The following is a 19,002-nucleotide window of genomic DNA, read 5'->3' as shown; positions in this document are numbered from 1 at the left end:
GATTTCACACTCAGCACAACGCAGTCCGAAATGGATGGAAAAGCGTGATTCATCACTCCAGAGAAGGCATCTCACTGCTCTAGAGTCCAGTGGCGACGTGCTTTACACCACTGCACCCGACGCTCTGCATTGGCCTTGGTGATGTATGGCTGAGATGCAGCTGCTCGCCCATGGACACCCATCCCATGAAGCTCTCTGCGTACTGTACGTGGGCTCATCTGAAGGTCACATGATGTTTGGAGCTCTGTAGCACCTGACTGTGCTTCAGCATCCGCTGACCCCTCTGTCAGTTTACCTGGCCGACCTCTTCCTGGCTGAGTTGCTGTTGTTCCCAAACTCTTCCATTTTCTTATAATAAAGCCGACAGTTGACTTTGGAATATTTAGGAGCGAGGAAATTTCACGGCTGGATTTGTTGCACAGGCGGCATCCTATGACCGTTCCACGATGGAAATCACTGAGCTCCTGAGAGCGGCCCATTCTTTCACAAAAGTTTGTAGAACCAGTCTCCAGGCCTAAGTGCTTGGTTTTATACACCTGTGGCCGGGCCAAGTGATTAGCACACCTGATTCTGATCATTTGGATGGGTGGCCAAATACTTTTGGCAATATAGTGTACAATTAGGAGATAAAGAATGATTTAGCGAAGGGGATCAGTAAGGATGAGACGAGGAATTAGGGAGAATTAAGATATGTGGCTTTTGGGAAGGTTGATGACACCAAAATGGGGAAGCAAAAGTATTTTAAAAAGACAGAAGTGTTATTGAGAAATGAAAAAAGACACAACTGACAGGAAGAACTGCTGCTCCGCCGCCTGATGCAGCTGTGCGAAAACCCACACACCCTCACGACGCTTTGTTAAATGGCTTCAAAACACCCACATTCAGGACTGAACAGTCAGCGGCAAACGCACAGCCTCAAATGTACAGAACGTACCCTGAAGAGGGAAGCTAGGTATGCACGCTTCTAAATTAACGCTAACGCTCAGCAAAGCAGCCACACGACGAGCAAATAGCCAGAAAATAAAGCTTGAGCTTGGATAATCTTATTAACACACAGCCGCACGCTAACAGTTAGCTATCGAGTAACGAGAAAAATCCCCAAACGACGCTAATCCCAGTGACGGCGCTGAGTATTTGGACGTACACATCGTGGTGTTTGCACAATAAATCTGCAGAAAAACAGCCACGACCTACACAACACAGGTGGCTTAATGAGTAACTACAGAAAACTCATTTCCCTGTGGGACAAACATGTTACTCATTAGCCACAGAACACAAGTAGGAGAGACTGGAGGTGGGTAAATATACAGGTAATAATAACGAGGAGCTTTTTCCCAGCATTTTGTCCTGTTTTTAGCTAATGAGAAGGCTCCCAGTTCCCTTTTATAAGAGTGTGCTGCTTCACCTCCCACAAAAGCAGCTCTGGAGGCCTGTTTGATCCATAACTGTTTCCCAGAAGGAACCAGTTTAGCTTTTCTGAATGCAAGGGGTTGTTTTGACAATGGAATTTGGACCATGTGTTAAAGTTAGCAAGAATACGGGCCAAATTTTTGCTTTTACCCGCGAACAAAGGGGCAGAGACAATTTGATACAGGTTAGGGTTAGGGTTAGGGTTAGGGTAACAGGGTAGTTAGTCAGGTGAGGGGAGCTAGAAACTTAACTTAAGCTTATATAAACTGGAGGGGGGACTTTATATGATTATCATCTCTTTCTACTTCAGTTTTTGTTCCGGAAACAATCACACGAGACATGCTACTGAGCCACTGATCAAGTCCGCCATGTGTGAACATTCTTAGTGAAGATAACGCTTCGTCACGGCACACTGAAAATAGATACGGCCCAAACTGGTGGCGACAGAAAAAGGGTTGATGTGAAAAGATGGTTTTCATCTGCCTGTTCTGCTAAAGCTGATCTTGGAATTCCCACAGGCGTTATCCCTGAGACTGAGGGAACAGCTGGAGGAGGTCAGAAAGCAAGACCGTGTGGACAAAATGGAAGATGACGCGGTTAGCTTTAGCTCACCAGTAGGAGACACTGGAGGCACTGGTGTGCGCTTGAGAGCTGGAAGAATTTGTACGTGCACGCTTTGTGGCGGAGGCAAGCCCGCCCCCAACACCCCCCCGTTCAGCTGTCGTCTGAGGGCGTCGGAACAGTCAGACCGTTCCTGGTGTAGTTTAGAGCAGGCCCGGCTGGAATGGACTGGATCCATGCCAGGCATTCCTGCGCCGCTGTGCGCTCCTTGTTGGCCTACTTGTGTCAAATGCCGACAGATGGTTGGTTGGGGGGGCGGAGACAGTTTACTGCTCCTGGCCCAGGCTGGACATAAAGGCCTGTGGAGACGCATGTAGGCAGGCCAGGTACGTTTGAGCGCGGGTGGGTGGGATCGAAGGCTTCGGAACCATCAGGAAACATCTGCTGCCCCTCTTTCACTTCATCCCCCACTTTCTTGCTCTGGCTCCTCGCCACCAGACTGTACCGGTAACTGAAAACCGAGCCGCGGTAGTTCTACGAAAAGCCACTCCGTTAGGTTTTCGTCCTCGCCATTTCCTTCCTCGCAGGCTCCCTGTCGCGTAGGCCGGAGCAGCTGCAGTTCACATCTGACATCCTGCCCTGACACAAAAAGGCAAGAGATCTCAGATGACCTGGAAAGGAAGAGAGCGGAGTTTGTCCCCCCCCCCCCCCCCCCAGCGTCCCCAACAGGCTAAAATTGAACTTTCAAGGAAATTCAAGGAAATTCAAGGACTTTCCCTGCTGCAATAGATTAAAAGAATGACAAGTGTCCACCTTGGCTCCTCTCCAGTTTGTGCTTTTTCCTCGTCTTTATTTCTCCTTCTTAAAGCTAAAAACGGAAACATCGTGGATCCGCCAAACTGGGACCTTTCTGCATGCGCTTGGCCTACATTTTTTTAATTCCATTGAATTATGGGAGGGTGGGAGGGAAAGCTGCGCCGTCTTTCGAAAAGCAAATGTCAAAGTGTGCATTTGTTCATCCACCAGGCATCTGAGTCAAAACTCATTTCCTTTGAGTCAAAACATCCACCTTTTCCAGCAAAGTATCTGTTGGCGTTGAATAATTAACGTCGTCTTGATTCTTGAACGCTTTAAACACGTTTTCAGGTTCAGCATGCGAGTTCCGATCAATCCAGAGCAATCCAAAACATCTGGAGTTCCCATTTCAAACAAGCTAGCGCATTAGCCTAAGCGGTTGGCCGAGCGCCCCTGTTGAGTCAGAAATGTGGTGAAACGTGAAGATGACGAACAGAAAGTCCCTCTGAGTCATCCGTTATTCACCGTCACATGTCTCCCCGCAACAGTTGAAGATTGAGGAAGGGTCATTGTTTGGGGATTGGCCACCCCTGCCTGCACTTGTGCCTGTCTGTCAGCTACACACAGCTTTTCTTCTTCATGGACCCTGGTTCAGGAGCCAGCCAAAAGGTGGTTCCTGCCAATAACAAACCCTCATTTCCAGCTCCCCTTTTGAAGTCATCCAAAATAGCGTTTATCTTCACACTAACACCAGATACGGCAGTGATACACAGCGGGAGACGCCTGTCAACAGCCGGTGATATTCTGCAGATCGCTGAATCAGTGATAATTTAGGATGGATACGGCACACATAATTATGGGAAATGACTGTTTTTAATTGCTGGTGTTTATGGAAATGTACGCAGTGATTTTCTCTGAGAAGAAAGCGTTCAGTGGAGGTGATTAGTTAAGCTACTTAGCTAAGCTACTCCAGTTTCCAATCTGAAAAATCACCACTTAAAATGTGTTGTAGTGTGTTGATTTTATTTGGTTTTTAGGGAATGACAGTATTTCCCTGTTGTCGGAATATTTCTGGTAGTTTAAGGCCTTAGCGGTTCCCCTCAGTAGATCTTTAAGGTCTTTGCAACCTTGGTTACGCTGCCTTTAAGCAGTCACTAAGCTACTAGGCTACATAAAAGCTAAGCTAAAAGAAGCTTCCACACTTGTTGTATCTAAATACAAGTGAAGGTGAAGCCAGAGGTTTTTTAGCCATGTAAATAAATGAATAACACGAACACTTCCTGGGAATGTCGGCACACAAACAGTTCAATGTTACAAAACATTACACAGTCAAGTAAAACCTGATGAAAGAGCTGACTAATGGTATCATTCGCTCTTTCAGGACCAATCAAAAGCACGCTGCGCCTTGATCAGCATTCCATCCACGTGATCCAGATCCAATCTGTTACCGTTTCCTGCCCCCAGAGCCAGCAGACGCTCGCCGTCTGTGTGAGCGTCCACTTTGCGGGCGACCAGGCAACTGGGCATAAATACGCATGCGAACGATGCCACCAGTTGCTGTGGGCGGAAGACTCCTGGTCCTCTGCCAGCTCCTGGGGGAGGGGGGCAACCACGTTACAAAGAAGGGTGTGAGCCGACGTGGGGGAAGGAGTCTCGGGAGGAGGCGGAGGTAGTGGCGAGGCTTCAGGGGTGGTGGGGGGTGTGATTGAAGATAAAGGCAGACAGATGGGACAGACAATGGGGCACCGTCAACAACCCCCGCCTCCTCCAGACTGAGGGTTGATCTAAGGATCACAATGTGGTGGGGGGTCCTCATGGTGCTTCCAGGACCTCCCTCATTTGTCCCTCATCTGACTGATGAGGGAACCCGATTAGCGAGATGGTTCCGACCGGCACGGCCGTCACCTGTTGTTCTAAAAGTCCGTCTCGGCTCCCTGTTCTCAGGTTTCCACAAGCTAGCTCAGCTGTGGGAGAGTGGGCGCACCCCCCCCCCTTACCCCCCCCCCCCCTTATCCCCCCCCCCCCCCCCAGACTCCCAGGGCCTCGGTCAACAAGGGTCAGCTTAGCTCGCTCTGTTTATCATCAAACCAGGACGTAGAAAATAAATCATTTCCACCAAAACGGCCGGCATCCCACGGAGCGCCACCGTGATGTTTCCGTGCAAGAGCGGGCTGCATGTGCACGTGTGGAAAGGTCACGCACAGCGTGAGCTTTTTGAAGATGAACCGGCCAGGAAGCAGGAAGCCAGAGGTCCCCCGATCCCATTCCAGCTGAACAAAAGGCCAGAGGGGAGAAAGGACGAGGCCTGTATCTATTAACGTGACCTCTGACCTGCCAGTAAAACCAGTGGAAACAGCAGTAAAGAACCACATAACGACCATTTCTTTACCGTGCCGTCATGGGCGTTCTCTCAGAGTGACTCACGTCCAGTCACGTCCCACAGACACGCCTGGACCTGATGCAACGGGTTGTAACACTCACCCACTTGTGGCAAGAGAACATATGTGAAACATATAGACCAGGCGAAACGGGCTCAGACTATAGGTTTCACAGCTGCCGCCAGGTGGTGGAAAATAACCAAATAATATCTGGTATCACTCAGCAAACACCTGGCCGTGTGTGTGTGTATGTGTGTGTGTGTGTGTGTGTGTTTGTGTGTCAGGTTTTGAGGTGTGTAGCATCTGTATCCTGTAGCAAGCCTACGCCATGGTTAAAGATGACGCCTTGTTCCCAGCGTGCCCAAAAATGGCATCTCCACAGCAACAGGTGTGTGTGTGTGTGTGTGTGTGTGTGTGTGTGTGTGTGTGTGTGTGTGTGCGTGTGCGTGCGTGTGTGTGTGTGTGTGTGTGTGTCTGTGTGTGTGTGTGTGTGTGCGTGTGTGTGAATGCTGCTGCACAAATAGACCCACTGGTGCAACAAGGGCTGCCAGATATGGGAACATGGGCGGGTGTCACCCTTTTAATAGACTGGATTATGAGGAAATTAAAGTAAATCAGTAAAATTACATGGTTAACGAGAGTTCAACACCACTGAGACGTTCTCAGGAATGAAATCACCTCCAGACAAGGCTGCGGAACCAGTTTTCCAGGACTTCCTCGTAATTGTTTTCTTTTTTTTTAATCTTCTTGTTTTTTTTACAGACAATAGTGTGATTATAAAGTCGAGGGTGGCAGCAGGATACGACGCTCTCAGGACTGAAAAAAAAGGGGGGAGGAGGTGAGTAGGCCGAGGAGAGGGACTATTTCTCATTGTTCCTCGCTAATCAGCGCGCTTCCTCCTGCACAATCAACACTCAACGGCGGCTTTAAAGTGATCTGTGAGCAACGATCCCATACTTCTGTTCCCTCTCCTCGCATTTAAGGAGTCATTACTTGCGACCTCTGATCGCCGACGCTTCGGGGCTCGCCACAATTTCTTCCACCGCGGCGGCTGTATAAGTCATTATCTGTCATTACGGCCCACGTTTCAAAGAAGTTATATGCGTCTGTGCCTATAAATGATCATAAAGATCCAGAGAGCTGTTCCCTAAATAACCCAACCTGAAGGAACAAGACTAAAGACCTGTTGGGTCGCTACAGGTAGGATCTTTGGTTGGGAACGTCAAGAGCAACATAAGGGGCGGCTAATTCAGTAGCCACTGCTCAGTACCTCCCCCATCAGATAAATGGTGGTCTACGCCACCATATCCATATGGAGTGCTAGCGATGCTAACGTCCAAACATTGGAGCCAATCAATAAAATAAAAATCAATACATTTCACGACTCTTAAACAGAAACACAAGTTTAAAAAAAAAAATTCCACGTCTTGGTTCCTGGAGGACAAATACTCAGCAGGGGAAAGCATTAGGCGGCGACGTTCTGCAGTCCTAGATCAAATATTGACGCGTACTTTCTGATCATTAACTGATACTGAGGAGGCGGAACTTACCAGATGTTATCAGGATTGTTTGGGCCTTCAGGTCAAATTTACGGCTTTATTGCTGCCTGGAAGCGCGGAGACAGGGTCAGTGATTAGGGCCTGTTTATGCTTCTTTGTCCGAGTAGCTTACTATATGTAGGTACTGAATCTGTGACCGCCTCAGAGACCCCCCCAAAAGCTGTAAACACGCAGTTAGACCAGAGGAGCCATAACTGCTTCAGCTTTACTTCGTATTTTATTGTTTTATCGTGGTGATTTCATCTGTGTGCTATCAGTATAAAATACAAAGCTGGTTGTATAGCCTCCAGGAGACCCATTGGAGCTACGCAACAGGTGGAATATCCTTCGTTGTTTGCTAACCAGCCCTTTTCTAATTAGATCCAAAGTAACTGCGAACGTAAGTCATGAACGTTGCCTCTCTTTGTTCGTTGGGATCTAAATTCGGGAAGTGGCGTTGCAGACCGTGCGGCGGCCCGCTAAGGAATAAATGACCTACCCCATCTGTGCAGGACCGGCGTTCATGTCGCCGACAGGCTACGCTGAAGCATAATGAGCTACTTAAGCTTCAAACAGCGCCTGAACAGATGTTGTCGAACGGGTGGGTGTCGTCTGCATACAGGGGATTAAGAAGGGAGATGTGCCCGGGTGTGTGTGTGAGTGTGTGTGTGTCTGTGTGAGTGTGTCATGGTGGTCATGTGACCTTGTCCCTGAGCTTTAGCTGTGGCAGGAAAGCAGGTCTACAGGAAAAGAATGGGAGGAAGTACACAATGCACTCCGCATAAGGACATGGCGTGAGTGGATCACACACATGGACACATCCTCACATTTCAATCTTTGTGGGGACCGATCCATAACCATCTGTAACTCTGACCTAAACCCAACTCTAATGTCAAATTTATGACCTAACAGTCCTTTCAAGACGTGAGTACCAGCAAAACGGCATGATTTTGCTAGTTGAATGAGGATTTTTGTACTCAGTATGTAGCTAATATGAGGACACGCGCACACACACACACACACACACACACACACACACACACACACACACACACACACACACAGTAGCAGGGCTCACCGTAATCCACTCAACTTGCTCAATGACAACTTAAATCATCTGGCTTGTCTGTCAGAAACTAAACATACACACTGAAACACATTTAATGTGAAAGTAAAGCGCAACAGCAGCCGGGAACGGCGGGGCGGGGGGGGGGGGGGGGGGGTCGAGCGGAAAGTGCGGCATAATTACAGGCCAAGAAATAGACATTCGCTTCTTTCTTCCTGCCTACAGCCCACTCCCACGTGTCCTGAAGGGTCGTTATCGGTGCACAAATGGACACGACACCACCTGAAGCAGTTGGAGGCTGGAATAGTCTGGCAGTAATGGCTGCGAGGGATCGTTGCATCACCTGGGTAGAACGGAACATCACAGGCTATATTTACCATCGCTAATGTGTTGTATGGGAAATGTGATCTTCCTATTTTAAAGCTACCACTCTGTCAATTTGTATCTACAAAGGAGCTCGTTTGACACGCTGATGGTTTCCTTCACGCGGCGTCTCTTGAACATCGGCATATTTTATGTCTTCTTCCACCAGTGTTTACCATTTTTCTCTAAAGATGTTTCGAGAAGGTCCGATTAAATATGGTTGCAACCGCGGCCACGCACGTGTGTTCCGAAATTTCCCATATAATACAAGTTAGAAATGAGAATGGTTATCACTTGTAGCTTGTTAGCTTAGCTTTTAACTCAAAGCCCCCTCTATATACGTTAGCTTAGCGTCACAATAAGTCAATATGGAACTTAAATGATGCTGTTTAATGAGCCCATTTATATAGTTTATTGTGTTGGTTATTATAAACTATGTGAGGGTTACATCGATGGTCGTATTCCAGCTAATTCTTCAGTTCTTTCACCACGGTGGCCGTTTTTCTACTCTTCAAACATCAGAAAATGCTAAAAAGAAATAAATAGCAGTTTTAGTTTTAGGCTGTTAAAGTTGCACAGATTTGAGAGCTCATGTGGGAACATTAATACCCTCATCCCACTGGCAGGGAGAAGCAGTTAAAGCTCCGCAACACGGCGACAACAACAGTGTGAACACCTGCTTTTTCTAAGACTTTAGAAAGGCTCTTTCAGCCTCATCACCATAGATACGCTGTAGCAGCTCTCCTCGCCGTCCTGCGGATCCGCAACAATACAAACACTTGTTAGGCCTCATTTTGTTGGCCTCCTTTGTGCCTTTATGATAGAGGAGGGGTGAGGCAGGCTACCCGGGGGTGGGGTGGGGGTTCTTTACCATCTCAGCGAATCGGAGTCTGAGGCTCAGACAGAGTGAGATCCCTGAACCGGCCCGTTTTGTTTGGGTTGGTGATCAATTTATCTTCCTCCTGTCTCCTGTTTTCCTCTTGGCCAATAATCCCCCACCCGTCCATTGTCCCAGACACACACACGCGCACACACACACACACACACACACACACACACACACACACACACACGCAGCCCTGCAGCCTGCTCTATTGTCCGACCAGCGCTGGCCCGAGTCCTGTAACGCTGCCTTGGACGGACGCCCGCATAAACAAGCTTATGTCTGTCCGTCCATCTGTTTGTCTGTCTGTTTGCTGCATTGATTCATGTCACTGCGATCATCCTCCTCACTTCATCACGCCGCTCTCGGGGCTTAAGCCCCCCCGTCCTCGCTCTGCACGCTGCTGTGCTCTCTAAGCTGGCCTGAGCAATTAAGTTAATGTACCCTCCACCCCAGGGGTGATTCTGGCTCCGCCGATGAACTGAGTGCTTGTGTGTGTGTGTGTGGTGGTGGTGGTGGTGGCGGGGGGGGGGTACTTTGGCACCGAGCAGAGCCACTGGGCTCACAGTGGGCCCTATCCGGTGTGATTTTAACTCAGGCCTTTTGGACAGCCCCCACGTCTTCCCTCCGCAGGTCCACTCGGCCGTGGTAGCCAGCCCTCTGTCTCCGACGGTAGTAAACAGTCTTTTAATTACTGTTGGGGAAAGGGGGGGTCCAAACAGCGAGTATTTCACGAGGGCGATGTGCCGTTTCTGACCTGCGCGGATGATTTTCTCCTCCGCTGGGTTGCTCATGTCCTCCTTGTGTTCGAAAACGCTTAACATCCGTTTTTGAACGCACGTCTAAGCTCAGATTAGGTAATAACCATAGCAACGGAGAGGCTCCTAAAGAGTTGATGCTTTTCTGGATTAAAACTGCAACTGCAGCCCTGTTCTGACAGCAGGGATTTGGAAATAAAACATTAAAAACCACCAAATTGGGGCATCCAGCGTCTCACATTGCACATTTCCCGGCTCCTTTAGTTTCCTGGCTTTAGTGCTTCCCTGTTCCATATTTTACTGTCCGTTTCGCTGCTTTACCATCTAAGTGGTGAGAGACGTAACGAGGAAAAAGTTGGCCACAGCTGCTGAATTTGTGCCCTTTCCTTTCATCTCAGGGCCTTTCAAGCCCTGCTGAACCCTGCAGGCACCTCGCTGGGCACCTCTGCACATGCCCAGCATGCACCCACTCTGCACAAACAACAAAGAGCGGCTGCGTCACACCAATGGACAGGCGAGCATCGACGCCACGGCTGTCGCTCTGCTGTGGGGGTGGATATCTGCGCCAGATTTGCACACACATGATTGATTGTCATCTGAATCCCATTAAGAGACAAATAGAGGCCAAATAGAAACCCCCCGATTTGAGGCATATTCAGCTGTGGCGCAGCGAGCGGGGGCCTGCGACGCGGAGCGCTGCCCTCGGCCCTCTGGTTTTTACGCGGGCGTCAGCGTTAACCCACTTACTTTTGTTGCGATGACAGCATCAGGTCACGTCCGCGCGCGGGAAAGACGCCGGCGCCAATCAGCCATTGGCGAGGTCAAGGAGGCGGGATTAGCACGCGCACGCTTCCCTGACATGTAATGCAAGTGGGCATCGCCAGAAGAACAGAAGACGAGACAGCAGGGCGACCTTTTCACCCCCCACCACCCCCCATCCGCACACACAGAGCGGAATATTCGCTCGCCAAAGCTGCACTAATTCATCCCGCTACTGAAAACCCGGATCTTCGTGCCCCGAGAACAGCGATGTTCCTTCCGAGCCACCGCTGTGTGGTTACATTTGTGCAGACAGACGGCAAGACAAACAGACAGAGGAAGGACTTTAATAAGGGGGGGCTCATATTTATTTATTCCTGCTGACCCACTTCCACGGCTCCTGCATGTTGGCGCGCCTGAGCCCGACATATTTCACCGTGGGTGCGTGTTCATGCGCGCGTGTGGAAGAAGAGAATGGAAATTCAGACGGGAATCAGGGGGTGGAAAAATTATTCAGCTGTGCGCGATTAGGGAGAACTTTGAAGGAGAGCGTGAAGAACGAAGCGTCGGGAATCTGCAACCTCGGCACTCAAGGTGAAGCCACGCTTGTGGTGTTTTTCAGCTCTTCCGTCCAATCGAGCGGCGGCAGCAACAAAGCTGATGGATCTGATAAATACTCTTTTCTGTGTTGATGTGGTTCCCTTCCCCCCCCCCCACCACCACCACCGCCTGAAGCACTTTAAGAAGCAAAATCTCATCAACCTGATTATGTGCAAAGGTGTTGGAACATCCTCTCAGAGGAGACACGCGTCTTCTGGCGAGGACGCACGCCCACACGCTGGACGCGCTGTCGCTCCGAATGCACAAACAAACCCTGGATGTTTGAGGTGCCACTACACCTACGCGGGAGTTCCAGGGGAAGGGAAGCGCGCAAAAATCACCAAATAATGAGGACGGTGTCGAGGCACTTTTAATAAATTAGGAAAGTCAGTTAGCTAGCATTATATGCTAAGAGCAATTGTCTCCCAGCGATGGTCAACTTAATTGTGAATGTTTGATTTTAAAATTTACTAAATGCTTTGAAAACTATAAGATCCAATTACTTTAATGGGATTACAGGCAAAGAAGCCCTATAAAAACATCAGCATGTTAGCAACAATTAGCATTTGCGTGCCAAGACGCAGCATCAATAGCCTCCTTGACACGGACGTGCTAACCTCATCAGATAAGTAGAAATTTCAAAAGCTACTGATGATGTCGGACCTCAGCCGTCACACAACTGCCACTTTCATCTGTTACTAAACAGTTTCCACACAGGGTGACTGAACTTATTGCAGCATCTCTGCTGCAGATGGACGTTGGTGTTTCTGGCCAGGTGTTCCTCCCGGTCGGGCCGCCTTTGTTCTGTGGATGGTGTCATCTGTGGGGGAGAGTTGCCTCCCCTGATCGCATGTTTCATCAGCTCCGGCTGAACCAGACGTCCTCCATTGGTGAGGAAATGAGGGTCGTCCAGTCGCCAAGTAGCTCCTTCATCCATATTAGAGAGACGGGGAGGAGGGGGCTGCTCATTTGTTGTGGCTCAGGTGTGAATAGTGTGTGTGTGTGTGTGTGTGTGTGCTGCCCCGCAGGTCCGAGGAGAAGATGGATGGCCCCATTATGGGTGGTTTTAACCCATAAATAGGAGATTGAACCATCACAGTGAGGAAAATATTTGTCACTGTTGCAAAGATTGCGTTGCCAGGCGATAATGCATTTAATCAAAAGCTTCGGAGGCTATTTCTGTGCTCGCTGGGGGCGGTAACATCTGATTTTCACCAAGCTTGCATCTGGAGGCCTTGATTTTCCAAAGAATATATCCTTTAGTCTCCAGTAACGGAGGAAAAAAGACAATATTTTAGATAGTTTGGCAGGTGGACGTAAACCTTTCTAATCTCCTGGAGATCTGTAAACTGACAATGGAATACTAGATTAAGGTTTATCTGTGGTGTGTCGTGTGTTTTGCTGTTGGGGTCCAGCTCTTAATCTGATTGCTTCAACAAAGATGTCTTTTGAATAGATGTTTTCCTTCAATCCCTCATCACAGACTAGACACATATATATATATATATACACTGTATATATATATATATATTTTTTTTATTTTTTTTTTCTGCCTGTTTTATATTCCTCCAAATGGAATCTGCTGAGCTTCACAAATCCGAGAGCTGGAATCGCAAATGTCCTCCGTAGATAATCATACAGAGCCGTAAGATCTGTTTGGCTTTTCAGGTGCTGACAATGCGCCAAAATAATAAAAGCGCATATACTCCTGATCTAGAGACATAAATCTGTCTCTCTTTCGCACATATACATCCCACCACGCGCGCTATAAACATTTACGTGGGATTAATGACGCGTGTCCTGTAATTATGACTCCCCCGCTGTAATTACTCCATCGCTGTTATTCATCTCAAGCCTCTCCAAGCGTGTTGCACCTAATTCAAGGTGTCATGAAGACAAAGTAAAAGCAGAGATGAGTTGAATCGTGCACGGTGGATTTACTCAGCCTGCAAAACAAAAGATGCCACTTTGAGCTACTGTTGCTTGTCAGGCAGCAGACGAGAACCCAAATGCGACACCAGAGTTCGACTGAACACAGCTTTGTTGTCAGGAACAGACAATAGACAGGATTCACCGGGGAGCCGGCAGGATAGAATGGTCGGGGACAGGCAGGGTCGGAACTGGGCAGAAGGCAGACAGGAAACGCTGGAAAGTCATCAGAACCACAAACGACGATCAGGGAGGCAGCGTAACTCCGGGAACTAAGAAGGGAGCTCCTTATGGTTCTGATTCATTGCAGGTGCGTGGGACAAACTCGGACTCACGGACGGGATTGCCCGCAGCTGAGACAGTTGCTGTTAGCATTGTTGGCTAACATTAGCTGATAATGCAAAACCAGATAAGTCCTTCCATTCAACTTTATTTTAACCAAAACTAAAGCTGCCACATCTACCATTTCTGACTTTATTGCGTTGCACTGCAGAAACTCACCTTTTCCTCGGTGCTCTTAGTTCAAGCTGCAAAAACTGTGTTTGCTCAATTTTTCGGATCTTGCCGATCACTTCAATAACACGGTTTGTCCTTAACAAACAATAATGGGCTCGTTTGAAACACAGAGGGCTTCGGGCGGGGGGATCCAGTTACAATTAACACCCAGAGGGGGGAGAGAACACTGTGTTTTTGTGTTTCGGTAACAAAAGAAGATGAGCACCTTGGGCAAAAAAGGTATAATGGCTCAGTGAAACAAAGAGAGCAGACCCACCCTCTCAGTGGGGCTTTTTTACCCCAAGACTCAAGATATAATAAGGAAATCAACACCTTCATCAGGTGTCAGATCTCAGTGATTTATTACATCACCCTTTTTGGCCCCTGATTTAAGGATTGAAAGAATGTTTTCAGGATTTAATTAAAAGGCTGCTTGTCTGTGCTGTGATCTTTAATGTCCAAAAGTGAGTGGTAACAGCTGAAAGTAAGGGAGGACATGAAGAAGGCGGCCTCAGAAGGGGAGCTGTTTGAGGCTTTTTTCAGCCCTGACAGGATATTGTGAAATTCCATGAAGTTGCTGTCTTTGCGTTGCCGTCCCTCCTATTGTCTCCCACCGCCGTGTTTCTATCTGATGTTTACCATCCTCGCAATCGACGTTACGCAACCGCACGAGCCAGCAGGAACCTTACATAAACACCTCCCGCCGCTCTCCCGGTGACTCACTCCCGTTCAGACCTGCATTCTGTGGGCGGCTGTGTTGTATGGTGCGCTCGTATGCCCCCCCGCTGTCCCTGCCGTGTCCCCGCTACACGACAAAGGAACACGTGCACTCTTGACCTCGGCTTAATTGCTTTTCAAAGGTAGATACCATCGAGATAAACTCAGGCAGGGGGGCAAGGTTGATGCTCATCGCCCTCTAACAGAACACGCGGCGTTGCATCCGTCTCCATCCTCGCTTCTCATTCCAGGTGTTTTCAGCTGCTTCCAAATCACCAGAAGCTCAATTTACCTTAAGACAGGTTTATAGAAGTGTTATTTACGCCCCCGTAAAAACAGTCAGAGAACAGACACTTTCAGTTTCTGCTGGTTGGCCTCATGAGGCGTACTGAAAAACTGGCAGTTCCAGTTCTGAATCCTCAGAAGACGAAAGTATGAACAGGTGTGGCTGACGTCTTCCCCTGTTTTCCATCCTGTCGTTTGTGTGGTCGGACGTGCCGCCTTATCTCCTTCGACTGGCTGCAGACGAATGGCTTCTAATGGAGTTTCCAGCCGCCTCTAAATTCACGGGCGTTAATACGCTCTGATCCGATGGGCTGTTTTGATTACGGCGCCTTGCATCAGTGTGCCGTGGATGCCAAAGTAACGTGAGAGTGTGTTTAGCCCGCTTTGTGCCCCCCTCCCTAAAGTGGCCAGCAGCCAGGCGGAGAGAACGGAGCGGCAGAAACGGATCATTGCATTACTCATGCTGATGACGGCCCTGAGCTCGGTCCGTATGGTGGCCGCACCATCGCGGCGGCGGCCCAACAGGCCTCGTTAGCCACGGTGTGTGTGTGCATGTCTGCTCTGCTTCTGAGGGAACTCTCCACCTGCCTGTTCCTGCGGTTACAGATCAGCAGATCCATTTATTTCACTGCATTTTTTAACCTTTATTTCACTATTAAAACAATTTTCCATTCCAAAAAGCTGGTTGATGGGCAATAACCGTCGCTGAGATGGAGTCAGGGAGGGGCAGAGGAAGACAAACAAGGCAGGGTTGGTGGGGGGGGTAGGAGGAGGACGGCGCTTCGCTCAATCGATTAGCGGCATTTCCAAAGAAGGGGGGGTTGCCTTTTGTCCTCAACGTATAAGCTTTACCTAAAACTTCAACCCTAAAATTTGTACTCCCAGTCTCAGTGTAAAGGGCAAAGGTCACCCTCCCTAATCTTAAATCCTCCGTATTTGTGTGTCCGAGCACAGCCCACGTTAATCCCGTATCCTGTATCTCCAAATCTGCTGCCTGTCTGAGCCCCGACTCCCCACACATCTAATCTCCCCATCCGATCGCCCGCTGCCACACGCCAAACCCGTTGCGCTTTCAGGATTAATCTGAAAACATTCTCCAAAGAGACGGGGTCCGTTCCCGGACCGATGGTGAGGGATTACCGGTTATCTGAAGGCCCCTCACAAGGTTTAAAACTCAGTTCTATCTGGGGCACAAATCAATGCCCTGATGAGCCTCTGAGGAGAGTTCCACAATCGCTGTGCCTCACACGGGTCTGAAAATGAAGCGCACCCTCGGCTCCGTTTATCTTTCTGGATTCTATCAGACGACTTCATTTCCAGGTCCCACTTCTGGAATAAAGGGGCATCATCTTGCCCCCTTCTAATTGGAAAAAGGGGAATTGTTTTGAATAAATGTCGGAGACCCAATCGATGGCGCTTTGATCGTTCCCCCGCTCTCGCTCGGCAAATGCTAATGCCGCGCGGCTCGAGCGCCCGCTGCCATGGAAACCAAAGGGCGTCCGAAGGTCGTTTCACTTGGAGAAGCGCTAATGCATGCGTGCAGTGGGATCCATCAGGCACACCTGGAGATGAAAGGAGGAGAAAAGGAAGAGACAGAAGTGCGGGGGAGGGGGGCGGATGGGACAGATGGATGCAGTGACCGATAACCCCGAGAGTTTTCCACCATCTTCCGCAATCCCGTCCTGAGCCCGGCAGCGAGAACACCTCTGCTCCTCTGACTGGAAGATTTCAATATTCCAGACTCAGCAGGCTGGGATTTTGTCCCCTAATCCCTCTACGCTGTGAAAGAGAAGCCACGGGGACCCCAGCTCAGGCTGCACGACAACAGGCCTGGAAAACCTGGAAAACGAGCACTCCATTCACCTGTTTGGGGAGATAAAGTGCAAAGGTTCAGTTGCTGAGCACCAACAGTCGCCCATTGTGTAGCCGGGGACCTTTTGGCCTTTCACATCTCCATCAGCCTGAATTGGAAAGGGACAGGAGCGCTTTATGGAGACATATTGCCTGCTATTATGCATCCTACGTGGGCCTGGAGACACTTTGCTGCTGTTTATGCGTGCAGCCAAGCCCCGAATCAATCAATCTGCCTCGTGTCACCCTTAAATGTGATGTCAAATGAAAATAGATGCGACCCCGAGGTCTTTGGGCGCCCTTGACAGCCAGCGAGTCTAAATTGCCAGCGCAGACTGGAGGAAACAGGCAGGGTTTCCGTCCTGCTTTCCAGCGAGTTATTAAAAGGAAGAATAAATACAATTCTGAGTGAACAGGGTAAAACTGATCTGGGGGCAGGTGGAACGTGCGTTTTCTGCCATGTGAACAATGTCGATTCCCATCAAATCTGACAGGAAAGGGCAGAGTAGCGAAAGGTGGATTATGACTCCCGCGATGCTGGAAAACACGATTCCCACTGTATTGTCCTAGATCGGCTCCATCCGTGTGATAAATGAAAGGATCCCCTTCTTGGTTTTCACCCCCTCTCATTGAAACACCCCCAACACGCAACTCTACAAGCCCAAACTACATCCTGTAATAAACTCAGTGGAAAACAATGAACTAAAGTCCCAACACACGTGTGTTTTAACACATGCTTGTCGGCTCATTTTCCCGTCAGGAGTAACAGAAGCTACTCTTGTCCCGGTTTTAGTTCACCAGCAACTGTTTGCACCAGGGAAAACATTCCAGGAATCTGTCCATCTTCGCACGTTTGCCGGCATGCCGGCACCATCCCTCACATCTCCCGCACGTCTCGGCCGCTGGCTCTGATTACACGTTCGTTCATCACTGTCTCGGTTCACCCCAGCTCCGCCGGGGGAGCGGGGGCAGCAGAGGGCCGTGAGACCAGAAGCATTTCACTCTGGAGGCGGAAAACAGCAGCAAACACGGACAAATGGTGGTTTTCGCTCTAGACGGCAACATATTCCGCGTGTTGTTGTGTCTGGCTGCGACGCAACAGCTTCGAGGCTTCGTGCGAGCCATTATGATGTCCGCACGGGCCCCCGGATCCATCATTAATGTATGTCTGTCTGCAACTTCCCCCACTTTGATGCACACTCGCACCAAAACGAGGTCATACCCTGTCGTGAACGCCTCGGCTCCGTGTCTCCCTGCACGTCGCACTCGAGGGTGCGCGCGTGCGCTGATGGGGCGAGCGCCGGGGCACGGGCGGTCACCGCGGCGTGACGCCCAATTGGCTAATTGGAGGAGATGTTTACATTGTGTATCTGTGCCCAGCGTGCAGGAACAGCCCCCCTACAGTGGAGCCTCCACACCAGACGTGCAATTATCGCCTCTGCTTTGAAAGGCCTTGTTATTATGCAGACACCCCTGCTCTCCCACTCCGGTGGACTCACTTCCCCACCGGGAGCGTCGGTATTCCTAACAAGTGGACAGATGTAGAGCAGGACGGGGGCAACTGCCACAACAAGCTGATGAATTGCATAGGTTTTGCGTCACTCATAAACTCCACCTGTGCCTTTTTGCACTTCCTCTCGCTTTTCTGTTCCAGTCTAAGTTTGAGTCTTGGAGTGAAATTTCAAAGCAAAAATGCACTTTAAGATCTCCAGGGAACAAAGGGAAAAAGGGTCGTAACAGAGAAATGTGTTCAATTTAACCACCCTCTTTGGTAGACGGTACCGTGACCCAAGCAGGAAAAACACACACACACACACACACACACACACACACACACACACACACACACACACACACTGAACTGTTCAACAATACAGATTTGAGTCTGAGAAACAGATTGTATTCCCAATTTAAACAGGATTTCCTTATTTGAGCTCGCCGAGTCGCGCATTGACGCAAGCGGCTGCTCTGCCCAGACGAACTCGGTCCAATGTTCCCTGGTCGTAAAAGTTTCTACTCTTTTGTTTGAAACATTATTTATTGGCATTTATGCAGTGTTTTCAATCGTGCGTCGGAAGGTGTGTGTTTACCGTGAGGCTAATTAGCATAAGCCACACAAAAGGTCAAAGATAGCCTATTCCACCAATGCCAGAGACCTCGGCGTCCTCATTAAGGGTAGGTAATGGCGGGGTGGCAGCACCCATTTCCTGGGCTTCAATGGTTTCGCTTCATTTCCTCCTAGTGATGTCATCTATTTCGGCTGTGCTAATGGTCTCCTCCAGTGTGCACTAATGGGCCGGGCCACCTGATACATCAGACAACATCTTGTAAAAACCTCGTTCCCGCGCGCTCAGTAAGACAACATGCCTTCACGTTGCAGCGCTGCTCTTCCAAGGTCGTGACCTTTGACGCGCTCCCTGCTGGGTCTGCCACCGAGGTGCAAATGAACTTTAGCACCTGGGTGAAGGGTGTTTGCAGTACCACAGGACAGAAGGCTACGGACAAGAGAATAAACAAGAACAGGAAACCAACAAGGGCGGCAGAAGATGCTGTCAGGGCGGTGGGCCGGGGGGTGTTAATCAGTGGGTAGGCAGTGGGGGGGCAGACACAACAA

This window comes from Takifugu rubripes, chromosome 18 (genome assembly GCF_901000725.2).
Source record: "Takifugu rubripes chromosome 18, fTakRub1.2, whole genome shotgun sequence".
NCBI lineage: Eukaryota > Metazoa > Chordata > Actinopteri > Tetraodontiformes > Tetraodontidae > Takifugu > Takifugu rubripes.
This window is presented reverse-complemented; position numbering follows the sequence as displayed.